This window comes from Salvelinus sp. IW2-2015, unplaced genomic scaffold (assembly GCF_002910315.2).
Source record: "Salvelinus sp. IW2-2015 unplaced genomic scaffold, ASM291031v2 Un_scaffold4138, whole genome shotgun sequence".
Classification (NCBI taxonomy): Eukaryota; Metazoa; Chordata; class Actinopteri; order Salmoniformes; family Salmonidae; genus Salvelinus; species Salvelinus sp. IW2-2015.
In genome coordinates, this window is record NW_019945410.1 from 13783 (window position 1) to 19532 (window position 5750).

The window sequence follows — 5750 nt, forward strand, 5'->3', positions numbered from 1 at the left end:
GCGGCTTCTGAAGGCCTCAGGACAGACGGGCAGTAGATGGCGCTGGGCAGCGGGCAAGCTCAGCACGGCGGCTTGGCAGACGGGCAAGCGTCAAGGCGGCGCTGGGCAGACAGGCAGCTCAGACGGCGCTGGGCAGACGGGCAGTGCAGGCGGCGCTGGCTAACGGCAGCCGCAGGTGACGCGAGCAGAAGGCAGCGCAGGCGGCGCTGGGCAGAACGGACAGCTCAGCCGGCGCTGGGCAGTCGGGAGTGCACGGCGGCGCATGGGCAGACGGACAGCACAGGCGACGCTGAGCAGAATACAGCGCTTAGGTGGCGCTGGGCAGACAGCAGACTTCTGGCCTCTGGAGACCGCACAGGAGGCTTGGTGCGTGGTGCCGAGAACTGATGGTACCGGGCTGGAGACACGCACCACAGGGCGAGTGCGTTGGAGGAGGAACAGGCTCTGGAGACGCACAGGAAGCCTGGTGCGTGGTGTTGGCAGCTGGTGTACTGGGCTGGGGCGAGGAGGTGCGCGGCTATACCGGGACCGTGAAGGCATAAGGAAGCTCTTAAGCACCGAGCCTGCCTATTCTTACTGGGTTTAATGCTCCCCGTAGCCAGGCCAGTGCGGCGAGGTGGAATAGTTGCACTGGGCTGTGCATGGCGAACCGGGGACACCATGCGTAAGGGCTGCTGCCATGTACACCGGCCCGGGAGACGTACTGGAGACCAGATACGTTGAGCCGCTTCATGGCACCTGCTCCGATGCCATCTAGCCGGCCATACGTGGAGCTGGAATGTACCGCACGGGGTCTTAAGCACAGTACAGGGGACACTGTGGCGCTTCTCCGCATAACACGGTGTCTACCCGTACTCTCGATCTCCAGCGGTAAGCACGGGAGTTGCGCAAGTCTCCCTACCTGACTTCACCACAGCCCCTTTAGCCCCCCCCAATAAATTTTGGGGCTGACTCCTCAGGCCTCCAGCCTCGCTTCCGTGCTGCCTCCTCACTATGTGGCTTCTCTCCGCTGGCCTTTCTGCTCTCCTGGCTGCCTCCACTGTTCCCATGGAGGCGATCCCCTTCCGCCAGGATTCCTCCATGTGTAGCAACCCTTGCGTCCAGAATGTCTCCCATGTCCATTCCTCTTCTTGCGCTGCCTCCGCTGGCCGCTGCCTGTTACCACGCTGCTTGGTCCCTTGGTTGGTGGGTGTATGTAACGCCTCGTCGTTGAGCTGGAATGATTCCTTACATTGGTACGCCAGAGTAATCTTAGGTTCATTACATAATCGGGAGGACTACTGAATATAGAGGAACGTCCAACTCACCATTGTTTACAAAAAACCAGGAAATATGACTCTCCCGAAGCAGATCCTGTGCTTTTGCCTTCCACCCAAATACAATGGGATTCTGATCCCAGCCGGCGACACTAACAACGTGCCGTAACGGGGCAACAAAGCCCCCGGGGTTTTTTCCTGGTCAGGCCTTCGGAGAGACCGGGCACATCGCGCTCCACTCCCTAGCATACTACTCGCCAATGTCCAGTCTATTGACAACAAGGTTGAATTGAAATCCGAGCAAGGTAGCTTTCCAGAGAAGATATCAGAGACTGCAACGTTCCTTTTGCTTCACGGAAACATGGTTACTCGAGAGACACGATCTTAACGGAGTCCGGTGCAATGCCAGCTGGTTTTTCAAACGCATCGCGCGACAGAACAAACATCTTTCCTGTAAGCAGAGGGGCGGTGGGTGTATGCCTTATGATTAACAAGACGTGGTGTGATCTAACAACATACCAGGAACTCAAGTCATTCTGTTCACCTGGATCTAGAATTCCTCACATCAAAATGTCGCCGCATTATCTACCAAGAGAATTCTCTTCGATTATAACCACGTCCGTATATATCCCCCAAGCAGACGACATCGATGGCCCTGAACGAACTTTATTCTGACTCTTTGTAACTGGAACACACACCCTGAAGGCTGATCATACGTAGCTGGGGTTTTAACAAGGCTAATCTGAAAACAAAACTCCCTAAATTCTATCCCCGTATATCGAATGTGCCTACCCAGGGGCTGGTAAAACTTGGATCATTGTTATACTAATCTTCCGCGACGCATATAAGGCCCCCCCGCCCTCCTTTGAAAAGCTGACGCAACGACTCCGATTTTGTTGGCTCCAGCCTAACAAACAGAAATTAAATACAGCAAGCTTGCCGCGCTCAGGTCTGTTCAACGGCTGGTCCGACCAATCTGATTCGCAGCTTCAAGACTGCTTCGATCACGTGGATTGGGATATGTTTCCGCATTGTCGTCCACAACAACATTGACGAATACGATGATTCCGGTGAGCGAGTTCATTAGAAAGTGCATTGACGATTGTCGTACCCAATCACGCAAGCGATTTAAAACATTCCCAAACCAGAAAACCGGGATTGATGGCGCATTCGCGTGAAACTAAAGCGGCGAACCACTGCTTTTTAACCAGGGCAAGGTGAAAACCGGAAAATGAACGCGAATACAAACAGTGTAAGGCTATTCCCTCCGCAGGCACATCAAACAAGCTAAGTTCAGTATAGAGACAAAGTAGAGTCCGCATTCAACATGCTCAGACACAAGAAGGTATGTGGCAGGGTCTACAGTCAATCACCGATTACAAAAAGAAAACCAGGCCTGGTCGCGGACCAGGATGTCCTTGCTCAGACAGACTTATAATAACTTTTTTTTGCTCGCTTTGAGGACAATAAGTTGCCACTGACACGGCTGCTACCAAAACCTGCGGGTCTCCTTCACTGCAGCAGGTGAGTAAAACATTTAACGTGTTAACCTCGCAAGGCTGCAGGCCCAGATCGGCAATTCCCAGCGCGTCCTCAAGGAGCTATGTGCAAAGCCTGGCTGGTGTGTTTTTAAGGACATAATTGCAATCAATCCTTATTCCAAGTCTCTGTTCCCACATGCTTCACAGAGGGCCACGCATTGTTCCTGTTCCCAAGAAAGCTAAGGTAACTGAGCTAAACGGACCACCGCCCCGTAGCACTCACTTCGTTATCATGAAGTGCTTTGAGAGACTATACAAGACCAAATCACCTCCACCCTAACCTGACACCTAGACCACTCCAATTTGGCTTACCGCCCATGGTCCACAGACGAGCATCGAACCACACTGCCCACTTGGCCCCCCCACTAAACCATCTGGACAAGAGGAATACTATGTTGAGAAATGACTGTTTCATCGACTACGCTCAGCATTAACACCATAGTACCCTCCAAAAACTCGTCATCAGCTCGAGACCCGGGTCTCGACCCCGACTTGCTCACACTGGGTGCTGGACTTCTGACGGGCCGCCCCAGGTGGTGGGGTAGGTTAACAACATTCCACCCCGCTGATCTCAACACTGGGGCACAGGGTGCGTTTCTGAGCTCTCTCCTGTACTGTCTCATGTTTCACCCAAGAACTGCGTGACCAGCAACGCCTCCACTCAATCATCAAGTTTGGCGGAGACACTAGCAGTGGTAGGCTTGATTACAACACGACGAGACGGCCTACAGGGAGGAAGGTGAGGGCCCCTGGAGTGTGGTGTTCAGGAAAATATCCCTCACAACTCAACGTAATCAAAACAAAGGAATGATTGTGGAACTTCAGGAAACAGCAGAGGGAGCACCCCCTATCACATCGCGGGACAGTAGTGGAGAAGGTGAAGTTTTAAGTTCCTCGGTGTACACTATCACGGACAAACTGAAATTGGTCCGCACACAGACAGCAATGTGAAGAGGCGCAGCAGCGCTCTTTCATCCTCAGGGGCTGAAAGAAATTTGGCTTGTCACCAAAAGCACTCACAACTTTCTGCCGATGCAAATCGAGCGCATTCGGCTGTCGGGGCTGTATCACCGGCTGGTCGGCAACTGCTCCGCCCACAACCGTAAGGCTCACCAGATGTAGTGAGGTCTGCACAACTGCATCACCGGGGGCAAACTACCTGCCCTCCGGACAATCTTTATTTCTCCTCGATTCTACAGGAGTGTCCGATTAATATATTCACATAGGATCACCTCATATCCCTCGAGCCACTGCGTCACCTCCCGCTTATTCATGCCTAGAAGGGCGAGGTCAGTACAGGTGCATCTATATGTCGGGGACCGAGAGACTGAAAACAGCTTTACTCAAGGCCATCAGACTGTTTATCAGCCACCACTAACATTTAGTGTCCGCTGCATACATTACGTACTCAACTTCCAGCCACTATTATAGTGGAATTGTATGGAAATTAGAAAATTGTCACGCCACTTATATACAATGGACTAATATATATGTACATATCCTATTATCCTATCATATGTATAGTATATACTGTACTCTATATCATCTACTGCATCTTGCCATTCTTATGTAATACATGTAACTATCTTATGCTCTCATAATCTAGCCACTTAGTACATACCTACTAATCCACTCATATATAAGTACTCTTAACACTTACTGCATCTTGCCTATGCCGTTCTGTACCATCACTCATTCATATATTCTTTATGTACATATTTTTATCTTTACACTTGTGTGTTAAGGTAGTAGTTGTGGAATTGTTAGGTTTAGATTACTTGTTGGTTATTACTGCATTGTCGGAACTAGAAAAGCACAAGCATTTCGCACACTCGCATTAACATCTGCTAACGCATGTGTATCGTGACAAATACATTTGATTTGATTTGATTTGAAGAGAAGGAGGACCAAAGCGCAGGCGTGGTAAGTGTTCATGTCTTTTTAATAAGCAACACGGAACACTGGAACAAAACAATAAACGAAGAATAACGAACGAAACAGTACGTGTGGCGAACAAACACTGCACGGCAAAAACACCACAAACAAAAGTGGAACCCAGGCTGCGCTAAAAAAAACACATGACAGCCACCCCAAATCACGCCCTGACATACTAAATAAAGACAAAACAAAGTGACAGTCGGGATGTTTGTGGTTTTACTTTTTCTACATATCTCTCTCTCGTCTCTCCTTCTGTCTCTCTCTCTCTCGTCTCATTGAACTGGTGTCAGTCCTTTAAGGCATGCTTGTACAGCTTGACGGACGGTAGAGGATTTAATAATTTTACTGACCTGTCTCCCTGTGCGCTGTCTTTAGGCATCTCACAGACGGCCATTGCAATTTTGCCATGGCCACATCTGCAGTCCTCATGCTCCTTGCAGCATGCCTAAGGCATAATTTACATTTAAGTCTATTTAGCAGACACCCTTTATCCAGAGCGACTTACAAATTGGAAAGTTTCATAATATTCATCCTGGTCCCCCCGTGGGGATGCACCCACAACCCTGGCGTTTGCAAGCGCCAATGCTCTATCCAACTGAGCCACACGGGACACATTCAGCAGATAAGCAGGGATCCCGGGCATCTTTCTTTTGGTGTTTTCAGAGTCCGTAGAAAGGCCTCTTTTAGTGTTTCTAAGTTTTCATTTAACTGTGACCATACTTGCCCTACCGTCTGTAAGCTGTTTAGTGTCTTAACGACCGTTCCACAAGGTGCATGTTTCATTAATTGTTATGATTTCATTGAACCAAGCTGGGAACAGTGTTTAAACCTTTACAATGAAGATTCTGTGAAGTTATTTGGATTTTAGCGAATTAATCCTTGAAAGACAGGGTCCTGAAAAAGGGGACGTTTTTTTTTTTTGTGAGTTTATATAACACATAAGAACAAATGTTATGAGCCTGCTTCATTTTCAGTAATTGAGGGCCCTGTACCCATTTTACAGTTTATACTTCAA